The sequence below is a fragment of the Papaver somniferum genome, chromosome 7 (assembly GCF_003573695.1).
Source record: "Papaver somniferum cultivar HN1 chromosome 7, ASM357369v1, whole genome shotgun sequence".
Classification (NCBI taxonomy): Eukaryota; Viridiplantae; Streptophyta; class Magnoliopsida; order Ranunculales; family Papaveraceae; genus Papaver; species Papaver somniferum.
In genome coordinates, this window is record NC_039364.1 from 244,273,581 (window position 1) to 244,299,144 (window position 25,564).

The 25,564-nt window shown below is 36.0% G+C and overlaps 1 long non-coding RNA gene across 1 annotated transcript; it reads right to left on the minus strand.

Annotated features, from left to right (window-relative positions):
* Nucleotides 1–5,631: 5,631 nt before the first annotated feature.
* Nucleotides 5,632–8,337, minus strand: LOC113293585. The gene is made up of 2 exons (XR_003332379.1): nt 7,911–8,337; nt 5,632–6,615 (listed from the first exon to the last, which is right to left on the minus strand). It is a non-coding gene; the product is annotated as an uncharacterized LOC113293585 (long non-coding RNA).
* Nucleotides 8,338–25,564: the final 17,227 nt, after the last annotated feature.

Consider the following 25,564-nt stretch of genomic DNA (forward strand, 5'->3'; position numbering starts at 1 on the left):
TATTTTTTGACATATGGTGTGGTAACACTAGTTTGGCTCAAATCTTGGGGAGTTCTGACCTGTGCAGGGAGGCGCGTGTGAGTGACATCATTGTGGATGGAATATGGGAGATACAGGGAAGTCATTTCAATGACTTGACTGCTGCAGGTGTTGTTGTAAACTCGTTGCCAAGAATTCAGGGTGGAGTGGATAGACGCTTATGGATGACTGACTTCAAAGGGTTTTTCTCGGTTAAGTCAGCTAGGGAGTTGATAAGAAACATGTACCATGTCATGGAGGTGGCTCGTTTACTGTGGAGAAAAGAAGTACATCCTTCTTTGGCTGCTCAAATCTAGAAATTTGAGAGAGGAGCGTGTGCGACAATGGACCAGGTGCGTAGTAGATTCAAGTACTCTCTTGCATCACAATGCTACTTATGTCAGGCTGAGGAGGAGTCGCTGGAACATCTTCTTTGGCGGTGTAGTTTTGCGAAAAAAGCTTGGAATTGGATTGAAGGTATCTTCCATATTAAGCCTCATTATAACCTGATTTTGTCTAACAAATCTGCTACTGGTCGCAGTAAAATGATTAAGGATCTTTGGTTAGTCTCAAATATGGTGGTGCGATCTGAGTTGTGGTTCACTCGCAACAAAAAGGTGTATGAAAAGAAGAACCCTTGTTGGTCCTTCTTTCAGAAACGAGTTTTTCATTTGATCACTGAGTACTCTATTCGTTTGAGGGGAGATATGCATAATACTGCGGAGGATTTAAGGGTTATGGATTACTTCAGGGTAAAATTTAGAAGAGTAAAACATTCAGATCATGTGGAGTGCTTTTGGTTCCCACATGAGCATGGGGAATTGCAGCTCTGTTGCGATGGTGCTGCTAGAAACAACCCGTGAGTTGCTGGTGCAGGAGTTGTGGCCCGGGATGCTAATTGTGCAGTGATTGGAGCTATGGAGATTGGGCTGGAATTACTTCAAATTTTATGGCTGAACTGTATGGCATTTTGGTGGGCTTAGAGTGGGCTGTGCAATGGGGTTTCCGTAAGGTTCTCATTAGAACAGACTCTACAAGTGTGATAAGTGTTTTGGAAGGTGATTCTTTACCATGGTTTGCCATGCAAATATGGGTGGAGGTTTGCAATAGTTATGAGTCGATTAGATTTGTCCACACTTTTCATGAAGTAAACTTTTCGGTAGACAAGATGGCTAAAAGGGGTTGTAATTTAGCTAGTGGAGTGGGGATGCATTATGTTGGTCGTCCAAATTTTTTAAACTCTATTGAGTTTCCAAATGTTTCTTATTTTCGTTTTAAATAGTTTTGAGAGTTTTTGGGGTTGCTGTGACCTCTTTCTCTCATTCTATCTTGTAAATACATTTTTTGATTAATACAATTTTTTGACTTATCAAAAAAAAAAAAAACACTGTCTAGTAGATACTAGTGCTACGAAATATAATTAACTTAAAGCTTTTTCAGAACTCTTTAGATTTTTCAGAGCTCTTTAAATATTTTAGGGCTTTTTAGAGTTTTCATGTTTTTTAGAGTTTTCAAGGCTTTTTAGAGAACATTCAAAGTTGATCTTCACTATTGTAGGGATTTGTTATTATTATTCTTTAACGAATCTCCTAGCTTGTAGTTATTTTTTGTTAAGTCCAAAGTTTATTATAACAAAAAAACGTAATTACAAGAATTACAAAATTGGAGCACAAAACTCCCTACCCCCATAAACCAAAGGGGTCTAAATAAATTCTAAGAAATAACTAAAGTAATAACCTCAAACTAGAAAAGTAAAAGAAGCTACCTATATCTATAGCCAACCCCTTTCAATTTACTTCTGCTGCTACCAACTTTATACGATTTGCTCTTGGAAAAAAATTCAGCCATAATATCCGTATCAAAAGCATAATTACCCAAGATATCTTCATCTTCATCACATAAAACTCTCCATCTTCATCTTCAGTGGCAAAGTTACCAGGAACAAGCTTAATAGGAGAAAACTTACTAGGAGATTTTTCTTTGGATTCATTCTTTCCATTTGCTCCTTCTTTTCTTTGAAATAATATTGTCTAAAAGATGGACTTCTAATGAACTTAGCACACACATCTTCAATTTGAATATTGCTTGCCACCTCTAATTCTTCCTTAGACAAAATATTATTCATATAAAAAACAGTATCAACCAACCCGGCTTGAATTTTTTTTTGATAAGTCAAAAAATTGTGTTGATCAAAAATTATATATATACAAGATAGTTTGTGAGAAAAGAGGTCACGGCAACCCCAAAAACTCATAAAAATATTTAAAGCGATAGTAAATTACATTTGGAGATTCAACCGAATTCAAGAAAATAGGGCGGCCAACATAATGCATCCCCACTCCATTGTCTAAAAAACATCCACGCTTCGCCATGATATCCGCTGCAAAATTTGCTTCACGAAAAGTGTGCACAAATCTAATAGAATCATACAAACTTTTCACATCTGTCCATCTTTGAAGAGCAAACCAAGGGACCGAATCCTCCTCCAAAGCTCTAATAACACTAGAAGAATCGGAGCGAATCACAATCTTCCTATACCCCCATTGCAACGCCCATTCAAGACCCACTAGAATTCCATAAAGTTCCGCCAGATAGTTTGAAGCTACGCCAAGGACAATGCACATAGCTCCAATTACTTCACAGCTTGAGTTTCTTGCTACTACTCCAGCTCCCGCAACCCCTGGGTTCCCCCTTGAAGCGCCGTCAGCACATAGCAAAAGCTCGTTTTGATTTGGAGGTGACCAATAACACTCCTTAGGATCTGTAGTCCTCACCTTTCTATAACCAACCCGGCTTGAATTTCCATGTTAGTGTCACGGCTTGGAGATTCCTCATTAGACTTGCTGGGAGAAGATTCCAAACTTGAATCAGATTGCAAAGAACGCTTTGCTATGATTTTAGCAGCCTGTTTGGAAACTTTCCTAACTTTTTGAAGGACTCTTCTTTTCGAAAGGAGTATGTCAAGGAGACACAAGATCAATTAAAAAGAATGAAGACTCTAGAGAAGAAAGCTAAAGGAGGTGGAAACACTTAATCTCATTTTCTGAGAGGAGTGTTTGCTAGCTACTATTGACGCTATAAAAGACAATTAAAAGAAATAAATAAAATATAAATATTAGTTATCATTATGAATATTAGTATTAGTAACGTTTTTATAACTAAAAGTTTAGGAAAAGAATTTTACAAGTTAGAAAACATAAGGCTAAGGAGAAGAAGAAAGAGATGGAGTTAGAGATTTTTAGAAAAGAAACCAAGAGGAGGTTATAGCAATTGATAGGTAGAATGTTAAATCCCCTTTCTCCTTGTGTTTTTGTTAATACTTGATTTTATTTTCGTTTAATCTTGTTTCATTAGGTTTCTGAAATTAATCTGTATAGTTTTATGCACCCGATTGATGATCAGCATTTGGATACTGATAGACAACATGGTAGGTATATATGGTTAAAATATGAGGTTAATCCATCGTAAATTCACCGTTGAATGTTTGTTTTAGTTTGGGTGATGTTTCTGAAATTTCTGGACAGATTGGCTTTGCTGTAGTTTTGGTGTTCTTAGGAAGTCTTAATGATGTTCAAAATGATTTGCGGTCTTAACAGAAGTTGTAGATAAACATCTTATCTTTCATTATTCTTTGGATTTGCTTAATTTGAGACTAATATGAATTTATGGTGAATTGTTTGGTAATAACATGTAATATGCCCAGTTTTTAGGTTGTCATTATAAATTCAACATCTTTTGTTTGAACCATTGGTTTACTGTGAATTTTTGATATGTTGTTATTGACTCATGTATGTCCTTATAAAGTTTGAAGATGATCAGATAAAGTTATCACCATGGAACATATAATGTTATATGTCTGCAGTTAGTATGTTTGATTAAATGCTCGAAAGAAATCAATGTTGTTAAGCCATGATTCCTTGTGGTTTTTGTGAAAACAATTTTCAAAAGGAAATGAGTTCATGTGTTTTCCGTTAGATGGAATATGATTTCATGCTAACGGCGGGTAATGATTCCCGAGAGTTAAATGGGTAATGATCCTCATGCGAACTTGTGTTTTTCCGACCATCGATGGCGGCTGTCCGTGCCGGTAAACGGTAGGTGGATGTACGAACCAAGGTTTTCGTACCGTGAATAAAACGGATAATGTTCCCCAAGAGAAGATGGGTATGATCCCCATAGGAACTTTTGTTCCTAACCGTCGATGGAGGCTGTCCATGCCGATAAACGATAGGTGGGTGTACCAACCAAGGTTTTCGTACCGTGAACTTATGGTTTCTCTGTGACGATATTAATACGTGAATATATGTGTTGAATCATTGATGGATGACTTGTTGATAATTATTTTGGTATTGTTAACTCATGGTTTGTTGGTGACAATATTGATATGTAACTCATGTTTTGAAACTTAAAATGATGGATTGTTGGAAACATTATTGATGATGTTAATTGGTGTGTTGAATCCTAAATGGGTGATTTATTGGCAATAATATTGGTATTGTGAACTCATGATTGAACAAATAAATTGGATGATTTATTGATGTATTATTGTGAAGTCTTATTTGAAATCTTAATTAAATGATTTGTTAGAAACAATAGTGGTCATTTGAATTCAAGGTTGAACAAATGAATTAGATGATTCAGTGAAAATAATATTTGTGAGATAATGTTGTTGGTTGAATATATTCGTTGAAGTTGCACTGTATTTCTTATTGTATGTTATTCCTTGATAAAATGATTTTGTTTCCGCATCTTTAGAGAATATGGGTACATTCTATTAAGTTGTCATCTCACCCCCAATTAACATCCTTGCAGATTTATCAGAGTGCCCCAGCGAAAGCTAGGAATGAGTAACTTAGTGATTGAATTGTTTTATTGTATTGCTTGAAATGTAGTTTGAAATAATATGTTTGGTTGAAAATATCGTTAAAGATAATTAGTGGATTTATATGCTTCAATTCATGTTATATAAAGTTTCAACAATGTTTTGTGTAAAAGTAAATTAGCTACAAAAAAAATAAAAATGCATAAGTCTCCTTCCGACCCGTAATGCTTCGAGTTCGGATCTCCATATGGGTTTGACCCTGGTCCAGAACTCGGGGTGTTACAAGTTGGTATCAGAGCTCTAGTCTTTAGATCTTGAATGAGACCATGATAAAATAATAATAATAAATGTAAAAAAATGTTGTATGAATTGCTATTGCATGATTGTTTAATTTGATTGTGTTGTTGTTTGCATAAGTTTATGCATATGGATTTTCTTGATTGGACGGAATTCGAATGAAACTAGTTGTGTGGTGGATTGAAATGTTTTGTTGTTTATTATTGTATTTATATCATGTAGAATTTTGAGGTTATAGTTATGTTTTAAATTTCGGGACGAAATCTCTTTTTAAGGGGGGTAGAATGTAATACCCGGTATTTTTATTTATCGTTTCAGGTCGGGTTATAACCGCCTTAGTTTGTTACTTAGGTTGTTTCTTTTGCCTTAGTCTAGTTGGGGTGTTTGGACTAGAAAATCTACAAGTTAGGGTGGAAATAAAGTCACATAATTTATTTTAATAAGTAAAATAAAATAAATAGAAAATGAAAAGACAAATAAAAGAAAGAAAGAAAGAAAGAAAATATAAATATTAGTTATCATTATGAATACTAGTATAACACGCACGCACGATGCGCTTGCAGTTCTGTTCCATAGCAAATCGAACTTGTCTATCTCGTATAGTTTATGTTATTACCGCTTGTTTAGCCTTTTATGCAATTGAACATCTCTTTGGCGTGTATTCGACTTCCATGTAAGCCACAACAAAACCTGTTTTTTCTAAGAGTCATCACGAACTGTATATACGAATGGTAAAACTATACCAAATTTAAAAAGGGATAGACCCTCTAATGCTCTCACGGTGATATCGGTCAAGAGAGTAAACTCCACTTCCATCGTAAAGATAATCGCATGCTCATGAATACACTTCAAAACTGCAGTGCTCTGGGTCCCCAAAAAGCTCAATCGTTGATACTGAAATGACTTTTCCATCATATAGCCATTATCCCGTGTCATCTAATCCAACTTCTTTACGTTGGGTTGCAAAACTTAGATGGTTGGTAAATTAGTATCGCTGTAATTTTAGTTATAACTATCAATCAATCCCTTCTACACGGGGTAAAAAAAGGGAATAAAAAAAACATCTTCAATTTTTTTTAACCCCTGAAGCTTCCAACGTTGCGGCGATACAATGAACATTTGTCACTTATCCAAAAGCGATCACTCCTAAAGCTCCCAACGACAATCCACCTATACAAGGTCAATTTTTACCTTTAGTCAAAAGAGATCAGAGGGTAATACGGACGCCCACCTTAACCTCACCTCCAACAGGAACTTTCATGCAAGTTCAGTTTTCGTAATAGAAACTGACCCAATAGCTGTAGAGATGTCCTCACAGAACTTGCAAGCAATTTTAGATAAGGACCATGCAGGAACGATTAATTTCACAATATCCAATTCAACATCCGCTGGAAGTAATCATACTGTCTCGTCCTCATGCGTCTAAGCTCTTACTAATCAGAGACAGAACCAACGACACGCATTACTCCTCGCCTCATCTGCCATACATAGATGGAAGATCTTCCATTAAACGGTATAATTCTACAAACATTTAAGTTAATCACTGCATACATAATTCTATGAACACTTAATTCAATCACTACATACATCACTAATTAGTAGTATTTATGATGTTGTTCCATATGTTTTCCATTCTCAACTATTTTCACATATAGAACTCTTTAGCTGATAAAGTATCTAAAAGAGCTAGGTCTTATAGAATAGATTTTTGAATATGTTGATAATCTTCCTCAAGATATCTTAGACTGGGCAAGGGAAGATTTTACTATATGTAGTCACCATATTTAAATCAATGAAAAACCCTTTTGAATCAAAAAAAAAAAACAAACTATTTTCACATAATTTTTTATTTTTTTTGATAGGCAACTATTTTCAAATAATGGAAAAATCATTATAAAGGAGGAATTTTTGTTGCACATGAACAAAATATTAATATCATGTTTCACAATAACAGATTGCACATGTTCTGCCAGTCATTTTTAGAAAGAATTTTTCTTGCAGCAACTGTTAACGTCAGAGGATTCCAAAGCGTATGAAATCTCACTATGGGCTTAACAATGAGAGAATATGAATATATATCTCATATGATGTTGTAATACAATCACATGTTGCTTGTTATATGACAAACTTAAGTTCTAAAAAGTCCTCATAAAGGTGAGCTGGCGTTGACAATGCATTAAGTTCAGTATGCTTAAGTTCTAAAAAGTCCCCTGGGCAATAGAGTTGGTGAGCAGACAATGCATTATACACACATACTCCTTGTATATGTTTCTGCCTGTCTTTGCTTCTTGTTTAAAGCCTAAATATCATGACTATGTGTAGAAAGCTTCTATTATCAGAGACCATTTAAGGGTGCTTCGGGGTATTGAAAACCTTGCTAAATAACTGCGGGTCTAAGAAAGTATGCCAGCCAGGAGCTCATTAGGTTAATGGTTTGAATCCAACTCAGTTGCCACACTTATGGACATGATCCTCTCAAATACCCCAATACATTGAGTTCGCAGGAAAATTTTCTAACAATAAACTTTTGAATGAGCATGAAATTAGGGAAGACCTGAAACAAATTATAGGTTGAAGATCGTATTTCTCTTAAGCATTTTCACAAACAAGTACAATTCAAGAATATTAGTTTAACTAACAGCAGCTAGATAAATCCTCTACTAATATTCATCAAAATGACGGAAGCAAGTGAAAATAAAAGAACAACACAACATGAATAAATCCGGAGAGGTGTTCACAAAAGGAAAAAAATTGAATTGTAGCATGGATGTACCTGGTGATTGTGAATGTATAAGTGTGGTTTAGCTAGGTTAAACCTTCTCTTTTTGTGTAATCTCGAATCATTTCTAGAATCACAGTGTTGTCCTTGCTTTGGATTGAAGATTGAATACTGTAAAACCTGATTCAAAGAGAAGTTGTTTTGTGTTTGGTTTAAAAATTAAAAACCGATGGGGTATGAATTTGGTTTGAAATTAGAATGCCCCTCGATTGTTTGATTGATTTTGTAGCTTCAGAGGAGATTAATTTGGTTATGGAAAAAAAGGTTGTTCTTCCTTCGAGTGTTCGAGGAGATTCCTTTTATGTTTTTTTCGTTGAAGCTGGGTTTCTCAGTTTTGGCAAAGAAGACTACCCCTCGTTTTTTTTCTTCAGATTTATGAAATTTTACGCATAAAATTTTAGAATCACGGAGGGGAAGGATAGTAGTTTTATGTCGGACGGGAGAAAAAAGTTGACGGTCGAAAAATGGATTTTTTCTTTATATTACTATTATTAACGTTTTTATAACTAAAAGTTTAGGAAAAGAATTTTACAAGTTAGAGCACCGTTCGGTCGAACTCGCAAGCGTTTTAGTTGTCAAACTATAAGTCTTGATTTCTAATCTACTCATAGCTAAGTCTCGGACTAGGATAAAAAGCGTAGTTGAGCTCTAGACTCCATGGTGATCATCATACAAAGACGAAGAACTACTCAAGGAACTGGTGGAACTTCATCGACTAAAAGGTATGTGGAGACTTGAACTTATCTATCACTCAAAAGTTTATCTACTCTATCTCCTATCTTGAGACAAAAGTCGTATTACTATATAGACTATGATTATACACATTTGCTATTTCGAATTGAGTTTATCTCGCTTATCTATTTCTCGAAATATGTGTTGGTAAGCTTTCGCTTTGGCCAAGTTCATCTTTACTAGTGATGAAAGTCATATTAGTATCAATTACTTGAAAATCGCTTTGACGAAAAATAGCTTGTGAACAACAACTATATAACGTCCTCTAAGAATGTTTCAATGATTGAAATGAGAGTTTAGAACATAACCTTGAAAGGATATAAACATTATGTGATAACTCATACGTGTGTAAGTCATTATTCCTTGAACCAAAGTATGCGTACTTTGCTGCTCAGAAAAACCGGAACTGAAGTCCGCGTACCAGTACGTGTATTGTCGGAAGTTCACATCCTGTGAATTTCTGTTGGAGTTTGTGAACTGAAAACAAACTTATTCCGGGTACTTAAGCCCGCGTAGCAGTGTGCGTACTTAAGTGGGTTAGTTTCTAAAAACTATTATTCGTGAACTTAAACTTATATAAACTAAGGAATGCATACTTACGAACTGTGGCTATAAAGTTCATGACTTGATTTGAGTGAATCAAATCGTTTTTGCTTCGATTGTGTCTTGTATACTTCTATGAGATCTAAGCAATTAAACAACTCTCTAACCAGTTCTCTTGAGTCATTTGAACTAGTTATGGTTAAGATGAATATGGTTGATATGAAAGTGCTCATATGGCTAACCATTTGGTTAACTACTGTTGAACCAACTAAGTGTACATGTTTATGTACTTTTTTTTTTGTTAAGTCCAAAAGTTTATTATAACAAAAAAACGTAATTACAAGAATTACGAATTTTGAGCATGAAGCTCCCTTCCCCCATAAACCAAAGGGGAAAAATAACTTCTAAGAAATAACTAAATAAATAACATCAAATAAGAAAATCAAAAGAAGCTACCTATATCTATAGCCAACTCCTCTCAATTTACTTCTGTTATGACCAACTTTATACGATTTTCCCTTGGAGAAAATTTCGGCCATAATGTTCGTATCAAAAGCATAATTACCAGAAAATTCTTCATCTTCATCCACATAAAATTCCCCATCTTCATCCTCCTCAGAAGCATAATTTCCAGGAACATGTTTGGGTACAGTTACACAAACCTAAATATACGTGCATTTAATTTGTGTGTAACAAGCTAAGTTCGATCTAACGGTTGAAAGATATTAGCTTCAATCTAATCACGTTTTCATCTAACAGTGAATATTGAATGCTTTGTTACCAAGGTAACTTAGACTGCAAACCCTGATTTGAAAGACTATATAAAGGAGAACTCTAGCAACTAGGAAACCTAATCCCCACACCTCCTGTGTGATACTAGTTGTATTAGCTAGAGTCGATTCTCCTTTAACCTTAGGTTTCTATCGAGACCATGTAGGTTAACGACTTGAAGACTTCATGGGGATTGTGAAGCCAGACCCAACTATTTTCTCTGTAGTTGCGTGATCAGATCTTGCTGTTTCTATCGTGTTTGAGTACAATCGTAAGATTGGCTTGAGATTGATTTCTCCGATAGGAAAGATATAAAATAAGTCACAAACATCTTCGTCTCATCGTTTGTGATTCCGCAATATCTTCTTTCGCTAGTCATTTAAGACTATTGTGAGGTGATTGATAATTCTAGGTTGTTCTTCGAGAATATAAGTATGGATTATCAGTTGGTTCCTGTTCACCTTGATTTATCAAAAGACGGAACAAAAACCTGTAGGTATTTCTGTGCGAGACCGATTTATCTATTATCGTAGACTTTTTTGTGACAGATTTGTTTATTAAAGTCTTCGACTTTGGGTCGTAGCAACTATTAGTTGTGGGTGAGATCAGCTAAAGGAATCAAGTGTGTAGTATCCTGCTGGGATCAGAGACGTAAGGAGCGCAACTATACCTTGGATCAGTGTGAGATTGATTGGGGTTCAACTACAGTCCAGACCAAAGTTAGTTTATAGTAGGCTAGTGTCTGTAGCGGCTTAATACAGTGTGTGTTCAATATGGACTAGGTCCCGGGGGTTTTCTGCATTTGCGGTTTCCTCTTTAACAAAACTTCTGGTGTCTGTGTTATTTCTTTTCCGCATTATATTTTGTTATATAATTGAAATATCATAGGTTGTGCGTTGAATCGATCAATTGGAAAATCCAACCTTTGGTTGTTGATTGAAATTGATTGATCCTTGAACATTGGTCTTTGGTATCGTTCAAGTGATTTCTCTTGTATTCAATTAGACTCTCAGATTTCTATTTGCTTGAGTAAGTATTGAATCGAGAAAATAAGATATAACTCTTTGATATACTTTTATTAAGATTGAGTCTGACTGTCTAGTTGATTCTCTTAAAAGTATATTGCAGTTTGTCCATACATATTGCTAAGCGAAATATTGGGTGTGGTTGTTAGACCCCCGCTTTTTCAATTGGTATCAGAGCAGGCAAACACGTATAAAGACCTTACAAGTCTGTGTTTGTAGCGATCTGACTCTATGGACATGAATTCTATCTCCATAAACGTACCACCAGTCTTCGATGTCTCAAACTACTTATGGTGGGAAATCGCTATGCGTGCTTTTCTTCAAGCTCGTGATTTTCAAACATGGGTACGTGTTTTAATGGATATGATCCTCCGGTTAACACAGAAGGCGATGTATCTATACCTAAAGATATTGGTAGATATGGTCCGGAAGAAATCCTTGCTACAAAGCAAAACTCTGACGGCTTAAATGCTATCGTACATGCCATTACCCTAGATATTCAGCATCATGTGTCTACGTGCACAAAGTCTAAAGAAGCCTGGGATATCTTAGAAACATTATTTGAAGGGAATACCGGTGAGAAACAAATTAGGCTTCAAAACCTAAATTCTGAGTGGGAAAACCTTCGTATGGCAGATGAAGAAACATTTGATAAGTTTAATCACAAAGTGTCTGAAATTATTAATGCATCTTTTGCATTGGGTAAGACTATTCCTGAAAAGGACATTGTGATGAAAATTCTCATCGCTGCCATCTAGACACGATTCTAAGAAGCATGCCATCATTGAAAGAAACAATATCGAATGTTATCCAGAAATACTCTAGTTGGGAAGCTAAAGATATTTGATCATGAGCATACGTCCAATTATAGTAAGGATGTTGTTTTCAAAGCACTAAAGAACACTAAATTACTTGATAAAAGTAAAAGTGTTTGCATCTCTGAAGATGATCTTTCTGAGGCTGATTCATCAGATGAAGATCTTGACAAGCCAGTCTCGTTGATCACAAGACAATTTACAGATCTTCTTTTAAAGAGAAGTAAACGGTTCTCCAGAGATAAATCCAGGTCATCGGATAAACCCCATAATCGTGGTCCTCCTAAAAATAAGGATAATAATGAAACTGATGACGAGGATATACCTCAGTGCTTTAAGTGTAAAGGTTTTGGTCATTTTGCAAATGAGTGTCCAAATCGAAAGAAATACACTAGGAACAAAGGTCTTGCTGCAACTCTTGATGAAATGTCTGACAACTATGATTCCAATGAAGACGAAAAATCAAGTGTTGCACTTCTTTGTGAAGATATTGATTTTGATAATTGTCGCAATACATATATCAATCTTGATATCCTTCCAGAAGAAGACTCAACCAATCTGGAAGAAAAAATTAACCTTTCTGTTGGAAACTCTATGTCTGATTTTTCAGGTTCCACTCTGTGCCTAGCAGCTTGCACATCTCATGTGTCTGAATCATCTTATCCATGGACATGTTCTTATTGTTCACTCAAGGGTCATGAACTTTCGAAGTGTTACAAGTATAAACACAAGATGAGACATGTCAAGAGACTTCAACGAAGAGCAAATCTCCTAGCAAACAAGCTCAAACTTGTTCAAAAACCGCTGAGGTATGCAAGATTTTATCCTCTTCAAAGAAGTTGGTTTCCAAAGATAGGTCAAGACCACTAGAGAAAATAGTAGGTTTCCAAAGATAGGTCAAGACCACTAGAGAAAAGAGTATGGTCTAAACAATTTGATAGACAGGGTTCTATGAATTCCTTTCAAAGAGGAAATGGTGGACAAATTGTTGTTCACCACAGCACAACTTGATTGTGTTGTTTTAGTGCATCTTGTCTCATGTGCCTGATCAAAAAGAGACAAGATTGTGCACACCTCAGGCTTAAAAAAGAAAAAAAAAAACTATTTTTTTTTCTTCTTAGTTTTGTTGTATGTTTTGGAATTCTTTCATATCTAATTGGTATTGGAAAGGACTTCCCCGTGCTTTCAATAAAAAAGAGGGTTATTCTCGTAAATTCCACTCTCTTTAGGGTCGTGAATTGAGTGTGCGTGAACCTATGTGGTTAAAAGGTTTCGTAACCCTACATTCCTTTTTCCTTTCTGAAACTCTTTTCATCTTAAAACTGCCTGTTGAGTTTAAATTTTGATTTCCTCTCACAAACCCATACAAGTATGGAGACGCCAAGCATCATGTGTTCTGATGGAAAAGATGTTAATATGATTGTTAAGCCATCAATCATGAAGGAAAAAAAATCTCTGTTACCTCCAACTTTGAAAAGAAAAAGAATGAATGTAAGGAAGCCAAGAGTTGTTCCTTCAAATTCTCAGAAATTTTCTGATGTTCTTGAAGAGTTGAAGGAAGCAAAGAAGGAGATTCAGCAAATAAAGGCTTTTGTTATGAGAACTCTCGAAATTTAGAAGGCCATGATTCAACATCATCAGCCTAGAAGGTTTGTCGGAATTGACTCCTTTCTCCATGAACCTTATGTTCCCATGGTTGTTGACGACAAGGAGTTCGGGGACGATAAAGAATTCTTCAGAGGTCTCAATGTCTAGTAAATCTTCTTTTAGAGAATTATTTCTTGTTTTTTAAGAATAACTAGAGTTTGGAATAACCATTATTGTGATTACACATAGATATGTCCGACGTTTTCATCTTCATTGTTTTTAGGTTTGTTTGTTTAAATTCTAAAATTGTTCGGAAGATGATTTCTGCAGTATTAATCTTTATGGTTTTATATATTGAAATGTGTTACGGGATATGTGTGTTTGCGTCCGTGAACTATGATTGTCCCATACTTTGTCAAAAGTTAAGTCTTTCACATGTCGATATGCAAGTATTGATAAAAGAATGAATGAACTTTTGACATTACAAAATTTTTTAAGCCTATTGTATGTCATTATGCAAATATTGATGGAAGATAGGATGAACTTTTGTTTACGAGGATTATGTCTATTGTATGTCATTGTGAAAATAGTGATGCAAAATAGAATGAATCTTTTTCTATTCCGCGGTATTAATCTTCCATGATCCATATTTTTATGTATATATTGTGTGACTCCATAAGTTCTCTTATGTTGAGCATTTCCGATTAAATTAATCATGGGTTTTCTTGTGGGTAATTTTATTGAGTATTTTGGATTCAAATTCATATTCGTATGTGATTTGTGTCCAAAGAAATCCTTCTTTTCTTGCGAAAGTAAGATCGCTCTTGTTGTTCTTTCGGGAATGACATTTTATGGGGGAGAGTTCTTTGAACTTGTGCTTAATTTCCAAATCTTTGTGGGGAGTGCGGCTGTGGAATATTACAGGGGTTATCTTGTATCTTTATAAACTCCTTGATGAATGCATTTAGCTTCGGCTATATGATGGCATCTAAAAAGTTGATATGGACTTAGCCATAAACTATTGGACTTAGCAAAAAAAAATAAAAAATTGATATGTGCTTTCTTTTGGTCATGAAATGTCTCTATGGAAATTTCATTACGATCCCAGTAGTTTTCGTAGTTTTCCCAATTTTATTGACAAAAAGAGGAGGAGAATTAATGTGTAGTTCACACTACAAATACATATGGTTTTCGGATCATTATGTAAGTGTAGGATCAGAATATCGCAACAATTATGTCTCAACGAAATTATCAATGGTACAGTACAATGGCGTCGCAGAACAATTTCAGAAACGACATCAGCAGGGATCATGAGAAAGATGTGATAGTCCTGCGAATCTTAGAGAGCTTGTGAAATTAACATTTGTAAGTTTGCGAGAATGTCGCAAACCATATCCGAAAATAAAGGAAAGATTAGCTGTCATCCACCATGTATTTCCTTATAAATAGTCATTCGAGTTGTAAAGGAGTGAGATCTTTTTTGAGTAAGAAACAAGTAAATAGGAGAGAGAAAGTTGAGAGCAGAGATCATTCTTGACTTCTTTATCTTTCTTGTAAGAACATTCAAAAATTAATCAATAAAATTAAGAGTGTAAACCTAAAAATGAGTTGATCAACAATGAAATCATATGAGGGGTGTAGTGTAGGAATTCCTGCAACTACATAATGGCGCCAGAAACAGGGACGAGTTGAAGATTATTATAGAAAAAACTAAAGATTGATATTGAGATTTGTGAAAATTTAAAGTGATTGATTAAGAATTTTTCATAATTTCTTGCAATACTGTTAGCATTGAAGAAATGGCTAGAAGAAGAAATACATCTGAACAACCGACTACTATTAGAAGAAGCAAGAGAATTGCTGGAAGAGAAAGAAGTGAAATGGGAGAATCTACTAGAATGAGAAATAATAGAGAAAATCTCATTCAATCGCCAATTCAACAAACGTTAGTTCAAGAGAGGAATACAGATTATGACAGAGTGAGCGTACACACTTGGCGATCAAATTCAACAGAAGAAATAGAAGAAGAGCAACAAAATAAAAATTATAGACAGGAAGAGAGAAATCAAGAAGCATATGAAGGAATAATTCATGGAAATGAGGAAATTGGAGCGTTAGAAACATTGAGACGAAGAATACATGAAGAAAGAAGAGTCGAGGCAGAAGAACGTGCGAATTTAACAAGGCAAAATCACGAATTAAGGATGGAGAATATCAGATTGCAGAATAGAAGATCGAGAAGTATTACAAAATCATATTCCAGATCGACTAGAAGAGAAATGAGGCAAAATTCACCCACGATCAATGCTGGAGACAATATTCAAGAAGAAATATCAAATCCTAATGAAGAATATCGCGAAAATAGAGAAAGAACTGATGATCGTTACATTCCCCAAAATGAAACTTTTGATGATGGGAAAATTGGAGGAAATCAAGAGAACGGGCAAAATCAGAGACAAAATAACCAAGATGGCGAAGGAAATCAAGAGGAATGAAGAAGAATTTTACATGTGAGAGAAAATCAAAGAAATCAACAGACAATTGAAGAAGAAATTGAAAGACATAATGCTGAACAAGCACGTTTAATCCGCGAACGTGAAAGATTGAGAGCGGAAATGGAAGAACAAGAGCTTCAGGAGACAATTCGCCAGAACAATCATGACAATAGAGAAAGAAGGCGTATACAAAACAGGAATAACGATAATCTCAATGAGGAGTATGATAGAGTAAAGAGAATGGCTGAAAGACAGCGAATTAAATTGATAAGAAATAAACAAAATTATGGAGGGGAAAATGAACGACATCATCATTTGCGAATTCAAGATAGGGATGAGGAAGAGAATCGCAGAAGAAGACGAGATGAGGATAATGAAGAAGAGATGCGAAATTTCGCAAGAGAAGATAGACGTGAATGCAGAAGAAGAGAAGCAAAATTGAAGAGACCAATGGGTCAAGATTCAGGTGTAAATAAACAAATCTTGAAAGAATTAGAAGAAATGAGAGGAATGCTAAATAACAGATGAGAAGTAGGTAGAAGACAATTGGATGAAGCAATAGAAGAAGCTACAGAAACTCCATTTACAAGGGAAGTACAATTAGGAGGAATACCACCGAAATGCAATTTGCCCGCATCAACCAGCATTTTCGATGGAACAACTTGTGCAATTCAACACATTAAAGCTTATGTGAGGTGCATGTTACAATGGGAAAATCATGATGCGGTATTGTGCAAATATTTCGCATCCAGCTTAACAGGAGAAGCGTTAAAATGGTTTGAAGGTTTACCAAAGAATACAATAACCTCCTTCAATCATTTGCAGACCACATTCTTGGGAGCATATATAAGTAATAATTCCTCACGACCTGGTATAGAAGATGTGTTTGGATTAAAACAAAGGATTGGCGAAAGTTTGAAACACTTGACTAAAAGATGGAGAACTATGTGTAGCGAAATGGCTGGCCGTGTAGATGAGAGATATCTCATATTATCATTTATCAATGCTATGTTTGCAACAAACCTGTTGTATGTCCAAATTTTCAGAGTCAAGAATACGATTACAATGACTGAATTGCGAGAACTTCAAGAAGAATACATTGCTTTAGAGGAAAACAAAATGAAATGGAATCATATCCAGTTGCGAACACCAGCTCACAAACAGAATGCAAGCTTATTACCCAAGCTAATAAAACAGTGGCGAATACTTCGCAAGTACAACAAGAAAAGGTGACAAGTAACAATCAGCAGAAATTGGTAGCTATGGGAGCCGAGATCAAGAAGAGTATGAAAGAGAAGAAATTTCTACAGTCGTGGAGGAAATAACAAGATTCAAAGACTCGATCAACCGCAAGAAACTTATGGAGGTCAAAGACCAAACTTTAATAGAGGCAAGGAGGTCACAAGTAATATGGGAAGAAATCAAGATGCCACCTCTAAAGCAAGTGTGGAGAAGATATGGGAAGCTATAATTTGATGGAGAATATACCAACACCATGGAACATGGGAACCACCCCCAACCAGAAGTCATGAATTTTGTTCTTATCATCATTTTCATGGACATACCACAAACGATTGCAGAAATGTAAAGAGAATTATTTTGAGAATGATAGATCAAGGAAAACTAAACGACTTTCTGGTAGGGCATCCGCAATCTCAACCATTACCACCACCGCCAGAACATCACAAAGTGAATACGATGAAAAAGAAAGAAACATTCTTCATAGAAGTTGGTGCAAAAGCAAAAAATCTATTCTGTCACTCTATCGTACATTCATATAAGACAATTGAAGATTTTCATGATAATGTTTTGAGTAGAGTGTTCGCAAGAGATAATAATGGAAGAGAAATTATGAATATTGCGAAAATTCGCGACTAGAGGAATGGCAGAAACAGATCATTTCTTTTACCGCAGAAGAAATTCCCGAAGGAGAAGAGGTGCATGACAATCCATTGGTAATAAAATTAGAAATTAATCCAAAACCGAAAGAAGATGAGGATGATGAAGCTGAAGATTCATGGGCAATCAATAGAATCTAGTCGATACTGGAAGCTCTGTGAACATCTTATTTTATCATACTTATAAAACCATGGGTGGAAGAGATGATGATCTTATACCATCAACATATAAGATATATGGTTTTAATGGTACTGCTAACAAGCCTAAAGGGGAGGTTACTATGCAAATTCCATTGAAGGGAATATCTTCTGAAATCTCATTCTGTGTCGTTGATGTAGAATCACCCTACAATGCATTAATTGGTCGACCTTGGCTACATGGGATTCTAGGTGTAGCTTCAACTTTCCACCAATGCATCAAATTCCCTCACCCCAATGGTGTAGGAATCATAAAGGGAGATTGGGTTGAAGGAAATGTTACGAAACTGAGATAGAATCTTGCGAAGGAAGAGCAAACAAGAAGGAAAACTGGCGACACAAAATCAAAGATACAAAGAAGTGAGAGTTGATGGTGGATACAATCGAAAAGAAAGGAGAAGAGATGTTGCGAAATTAATGCTAGCTCAGAATAAAAAGGATGAACATACCATACCAAGGAAGCAGTAGCAGAAAAAAAAAAAGCAGAGGATGGCAAAGTAATAAAACAAGAAATGTATGAATGATTAAGTTGTTGCGATAATCTCGCAATAAGTAAAATTCTCAAAAATACATTTGATTGAACAACAAAATTGAGATTGCGAAATTCAGATACAATATATGATTGCGAGACTCTCGCAGAGATAATGAATTTTACAGAAAATAATCAGAGAATGACAAAAGAGAAAGAGGCGAACCTTTATGGCGTACACCCTAGTTCGCGAATACAATTTCGCAAGAGGCAAATGTAAGACCTAAAGTACGTCATATAAGGGGGTACCTATTGCATGATCAGGGAAAGGCTACACCGCCACCGGAACCTGAGTCATGGAGATTTGGGGTCAATAAGCCCATCCGGGAGAGGCACCTTGGATTCTCAACTTAAGCATATGACTTAGGTTGGGCGACTAAGGTAATAAGGACTCTCCCAAGGAGTGCAGAATCTGATCAAGGCGCCGAGGTACACGGTTGAGTCAAGAGTGCCGGGGCGTTTGAAGCGTCCTTGCCATTCTTGACAAGTCTTGGCTTATACTGCACTCGGCCTGAAGAAAACCCCACTTAGGGTGCAGTCTCGTAACCATAAGCCCTATAGGTAAAAGGGATAAGAGGCTGCGAAAAAACTGGTTGTTGTTAAGACTGGATGGGAGGAGCTAACCTTGTATGGTAGAAGTACGCCTCCTTGAAGGGGCAACCAGGGGGAGATAAGGGCGGCACCCTCCATTAGGGAGCTGATAAGTGTCTTAAGACGCAAATGTCATGAGGCTTTTTATTCGCAAGGATATTAAGGCTTGTCATATTGTGCAACAATCCTGAAGAGGCAATAATACAAAAGAAAAAATAAGACGAGATCAATGGGTTTTCGCATGAAAGTGCGAAGACGTCCTGCGATTTCGTCGCAAGACGGCAATGTCATGGGGCTTTATTTTCGCAAGAATATTTAGGCCTGTCATATTGTCGCAACATTCCTGAAGAGGCCATAATACAAAAGAAAAAGTTAAGGCAAGATCAATGGGTTTTTGCATGAAAATGCAAGGACGTCCTGCGATTTTGTCGCAATGACAAGAGGTGGCATAATAAGACCTTTAATTAGGAAGGCAAAATAAGACCACACAGGAATGAGATTTTGAAAAGAAACAAAATTCACTTCGCAAAAGTTGCGAAATTATACAATAAGAAATTTTTTTATGAAATCTCTCATTTGGATTCAAATAACAGAGGCAAGTATGGGAATGTATGAAATTAGAAAATGTTATTTCTCCATATGAGAGATTTACTCAAAAATTCAAGAATTAATGATTATATTGATTAACTGTATTGCAAAGAAGAATTGTTTTATTTACGCAGGTCAAAATGAAAGAACACAAATATACAGAAAGAAGAAATAAATGTACAAGTATTACAAAGAATCAAAGAAAGAAGTAAAGACTATTTCTTGGTTAATCCTTCATTATCTTCATCAGACTTGTTTCCTTCTTCATCTGCGTCAGAATCTTCATCACCATCAGAACTTCCATCACTATCAGATTCTTCATCGTCAGCTTCGCTATCAGAGATAATCAAACTGGGAGTATTCTGTGGGATTTCTTCTAAAAGACAAGGATAATCAGAATGTGGGATATTATGATCATCACAAACCATTGGATGGTTTGATTGCGAAAATGCATAGCGTCATTCTTAAAATTCTCAACAGTGATTTGATTTGATTCTTCAATCTAGAATACTTGTCGTTGCGAGAAGAAAGATTCTTTGCGAGTTCCTCCTTTTCAGCTTCAAGTTCTTCAATCTTTTCACGATATTTTTTCAGAATCTGCGAACAAAAGACAACCAATTATTAACTTGATGAAAATTCATAAGAAGCAAAAGATTAGTAAAGAAGAGCAATTAGCAACCTTCTCTGTCAGAAATCATGTCTCTAATCAAGGCTGTATGTTCAACTTGGAGACTAACATTTACGCACATCTAAAATTTTCGCAGCCCAGACAAATTCATCCTCACTACTTATGAGAAGACGAGAACGAATTTGATTTTCCCTTTCGCAGAGTTCAATATTCTTGCGGTTAGCTTCATCTCGCTCAAGTTGAACTTCAAGGAGAGCCTCTTGGAATTTCGCCAAAGCCTTGGCACCTTGATCAGAGATACGATCCTTATCATCTATGAGACCGCTAATTTTGGTTCTTAACTCATTGGTTTTCTCTTTGGAATCAATAAGGAGACGCTTAAATCTGTTGGCTAAGCCTAAACTGGATCTATGATCAATTTCTAAGAGGCGAAATTTCGATCTAAGTTCATTTAGAGAAAGAGATGAAATTCTATCATTTGAGAAGCTATTTAAGGAATTGTTAAGACGTTCAAGAAGGGTATCATTATCCAAGGCATTAGGAAATGAGCGAAGAAGGGTAGCTTCATCAGAAAGACCATAAATGTCTGCAAAAAGGATCATTTAAATAAGATAAAACAACAGGATGAATGAATAAAGAGAAAAGAGAAAAGTAACATACCGTAAAGCTGATTATTAGCTTGTTGAAGACTAGAAATTTTGTTCTTATACGAGGAAGAATCAATTTCTAATTGTCTATTTTTCTCGCGAAGACTTTAACTTCAGCTTCCAATTCTTCATTCTTTTGCGAAATTGAAGATTCTTCTTTTCAAGATTTTCGCGTCTTCTCTCTAGATCTGAGGCAACAACAAAAGAAGCTTTTCCAGCCTGCGAAAAGAAATAAAAAATATTAATATAGAAAGAGATTTTGAGTTATAACAATGAAAAGTAAAAAGATAAAAGTATACCAGACTATTGAGAGAATGCAAGAAGTCGGGAGTCACTGATCTAGAAACTCAGAACGCGAAGAGAGTATCACCATCCAGTAAAGGGACATCACAAAGGGTAGCGAGAGCTTTGCAGGTATTTGCGAATTGGCTATCTCCCATCCTTGTAGAGAATCAGAAAAGAGGCCAGAAAGCTTAGCCATAGAAGATTCAGGTGGAGAATCTTCAGTTGCAGCAAGATCATCGTTATCCTCATCACCCTTATCACTTTCAAATTTCGTTAGGAAGAACATTTGAAGGAGAAGAGAACGAACTTTTCTTTTCTTTGGAGGAGGACCAGTTGATTTTTCCCTGCGAAGAGACCTTTACCTTTATCACCAATCTTCGCAGCATCAGCAGATTCTTCTACTTCAGCAATAATCTTCACACACAGATAGAAATAAGAAATGGAAGCATGGAAGTAACAGTACTATTTAAAGTCATAAGAGAAAATTTCTTACCTCATCTGTGTATGAGCGAAGAGCTAACAGAGTACTAGATTTCCCAGTCCTGTTATAACTATCCTTTAGTTTTTGGATCTGCGGAATCGCAAGAGTTAGCGAACAGAATAGTAAAAATCAATAAAGAAATATAAATGAGTTAAAGGGGAGAAATACCTCTTTCTCCTTCTCGGGCCAGAGAAAACCCAAGGTTGATATGCAGCGAGATTCGCAGGAAGAACGTTTGATCCAGCAATGTAGGGTCCCTTTAGCATTAAAGGAAAAACACACCATTTATCATCTTTGGATTGGCGAGGAGTTGTGTTTTTACCAGAATGCCAGTCAATATCTTGCATAAGAATTTTGGCTTCATCAATGTTATCTTTCCTTCTTAATCGAATACCCCAGCGAGTATTCTCTTTCTTCATGGAGATAAGTTCGTAGTTTTCAAAGAAATTCGCCACTGTATACTTCTCAGCAACTATCTCTAGGTTTGCGAATTTTGGATCCCTAAGTTCTTTGGAGTAAAGAGATCCTCTACCAGCACCACGATTAGCGAACTCTAGCATCAGACGGATGCAGTCCCCACTTAGTTGGAAGATGGCTCGCGAAAATCCCGGATGAGCGAGAATTTCATAAAAAAGGAATCTGGGTTATAAAGAGGAATAGGGAGACCTGCGAGAATTGACCTAGCGAAATTATGATTGATTGATCATCACAATTTTGATTGGAGAAAAGCTTGACAGAAAGAATTGATTTGGCATTCTCACCAGGAATGGTGGAGAGTGTAAACCTTTATCAGCAAGATCTTTTTGGACATCTTGTAATTCTTCTCATATCTATGACCACTTGGAGCCATGTTTGAATATAGAGTATGGGAATGTATGGTAAAAGGATTGAAGGAAGAAAAAATTACAGCACAGAATTTGCAGAAGAATAACAGAGTTGCAGAGATGAGAGAATAAAAATAGAGAAAGTAAAAAGAAAAGTGGAAAAGGGGGGGAGAAGAGTATATAAAGAAAAATTTTACTCGAAGAAATAAACACCATTAAGACGAAGAGACGTGAGCGGTTGAAAAGCACCGGTTACAGAAGACGTGTCAAGAAATAAATGGAAGAGAGTGTAGTGTGATAAATGTGGAATATGAAAAGATAAGCAGCTGCGGCATTTCTCACATCATTCTCTACTTTGCAGAGAAGATATGAGAAGAGGCAAGATGTAGGATCAGAATCTCGCAACAATTATGTCTCAACGAAATTATCAATGGTACAGTACAATGGCGTCCCAGAACAATTTCAGAAACGACATCAGCAGGGATCATGAGAAATATGTGTTAGTCCTGCGAATCTTAGAGAGATTGCGAAATTAACATTTGTAAGGTTGCGAGAATGTCGCAAACCATATCCGAAAATAAAGTAAAGATTAGCTGTCATCCACCATGTATTTCCTTATAAATAGTCATTCGAGTTGTAAAGGAGTGAGATCTTTTTTGAGTAAGAAACAAGTAAATAGGAGAGAGAAAGTTGAGAGCAGAGATCATTATTGACTTCTTTATCTTTCTTGTAAGAACATTCAAAAATTAATCAATAAAATTAAGAGTGTAAACATAAAAATGAGCTGATCAACAATGAAATCATATGAGGGGTGTAGTGTAGGAATTCCTGCAACTATAGTAAGGGGAAGTGGTTTCCATGTGAGATGGAGTATTGACTAAGGGGGAGTGATACATATCACCATAGTATCGTTGTCGAAGTTGTGATACAATTGGAATTTGATGTTGTGTAATAACACTATGACACTGTGCAACAATGATTGAGAACTCTTGTTTTCTCATTGTTATAGCTATGGATTTTCAACGAAAATGATACTAAACTTACAACCTATGGAATCATTGGAGTACTTGGAAGTGACGAAGATTTCGAGTAACGTTGAAGAACCAAGGAGATCATGCATGCGAAAGAGATGCTACAAAAGTTTATTTCTTTATTTTGTATTCCATATGTATTGATAGTTTTGTCACTAAAATTGACAAAGGGGGAGATTGTTAGAGCACTGCTCGGTCGAACTCGCAAGCGTTGCTATCTCAAGCTTGTTGTCAAGTTTAGTTGCCAAAACTATAAGTCTTGATTTCTAGTCTACTCATAGCTAAGTCTCGGACTAGTATAGAAAGTGTAGTTGACCTCTATACTCCATGGCGATCATCATACAAAGACGAAGAACTACTTAAGGAACTGGTGGAACTTCATCGACTAAAAGGTATGTGGAGACTTGAACTTATATATCACTCAAAAGTCTATCCACTTTATCTCCTATCTTGAGACAAAAGTCGTATTGCTATATAGACTATGATTATAACATTTGCTATTTCGAGTCGAGTTTATCTCGCTTATCTATTTCTCGAAATATGTGTTGGTAAGCTTTCGCTTTGGCCAAGTTCATCTTTACTAGTGACGAAAGTCATATTAGTTTCAATTACTTGAAAATCGCTTTGACGAAAAATAGCTTGTGAACAACAACTATATAACTTCCTCTAAGAATGTTTCAATGATTGAAATGAGAGTTTAGAACATAACCTTGATAGGATATAAACATTGTGTGATAACTCATACGTGTGTAAGTCATTATTCCTTGAACCAAAGTATGCGTACTTTGCTGCTCAGGAAAAACGGAACTGAAGTACGCGTTCCAGTACGCGCACTGTCGGAAGTTCACATCCGTGAATTTCTGCTGGAGTTTGTGAACTGAAAACAAACTTATTCCGGGTACTTAAGTCCGCCTACCAGTATGCGTACTTAAGTGGGTTAGTTTCTAAAAACGATTATTCGTGAACTTAAACTTATATAAACTAAGGAATGCATACTTACAAACTGTGGCTATAAAGTTCATGATTTGATTCGGGTGAATCAAATGGTTTTTTCTTCGATTGTGTCTTGTATACTTCTATGAGATCTAAGCAATTGAACAACTCTCTAACTAGTTCTCTTGAGTCACTTGAACTAGTTATGGTTAAGATGAATATGGTTTATACGAAAGTGCTCATATGGCTAACCATTTGGTTAACTACTGTTGAACCAACTAAGTGTATATGTTTGGGTACAGTTACACAAACCTAAATAAACGTGCATTTCATTTGTGTGTAACAAGCTAAGTTCGATCTAACGGTTGAAAGATATTTGCTTGAATCTAATCAGGGTTTCATCTAACGGCGAATATTGAATGCTTTGTTACCAAGGTAACTTAGATTCAAACCCTGATTTGAAAGACTATATAAAGGAGAACTCTACCAACTGGGAAACCTAATCCTCACACCTCATGTGTGATACTAGTTGTATTATCTAGAGTCGATTCTCCTTTAACCTTAGGTTTCTATCGAGACCCTGTAAGTTAACAACTTGAAGACTTCATTGGGATTGTGAAGCTAGACCCAACTATTTTCTCTGTAGTTGCGTGATCTGGTCTTGCTGTTTCTATCGTGTTTGAGTGCAATCCTAAGATTGGCTTGAGATTGATTTATCCTATAGGCAAGATATAAAAGAAGTCACAAACATCTTCGTCTCATCGTTTGTGATTCCGCAATATCTTCTTTCTCTAGTCGATGAAGATTATTGTGAGGTGATTGATAATTCTAGGCTGTTCTTCGGGAATATAAGTCTGGGTTATCAATTGGTTCCTGTTCACCTTGATTTATGAAAAGACGAAACAAAAGCTTGTAGGTATTTCTGTGGGAGACAATTTATCTATTACCGTAGACTTTTCTGTGTGATACAGATTTGTTTATTAAAGTCTTCGTCTTTGGATCATAGCAACTCTTAGTTGTGGGTGAGATCAGCTAAGCAAATCAAGT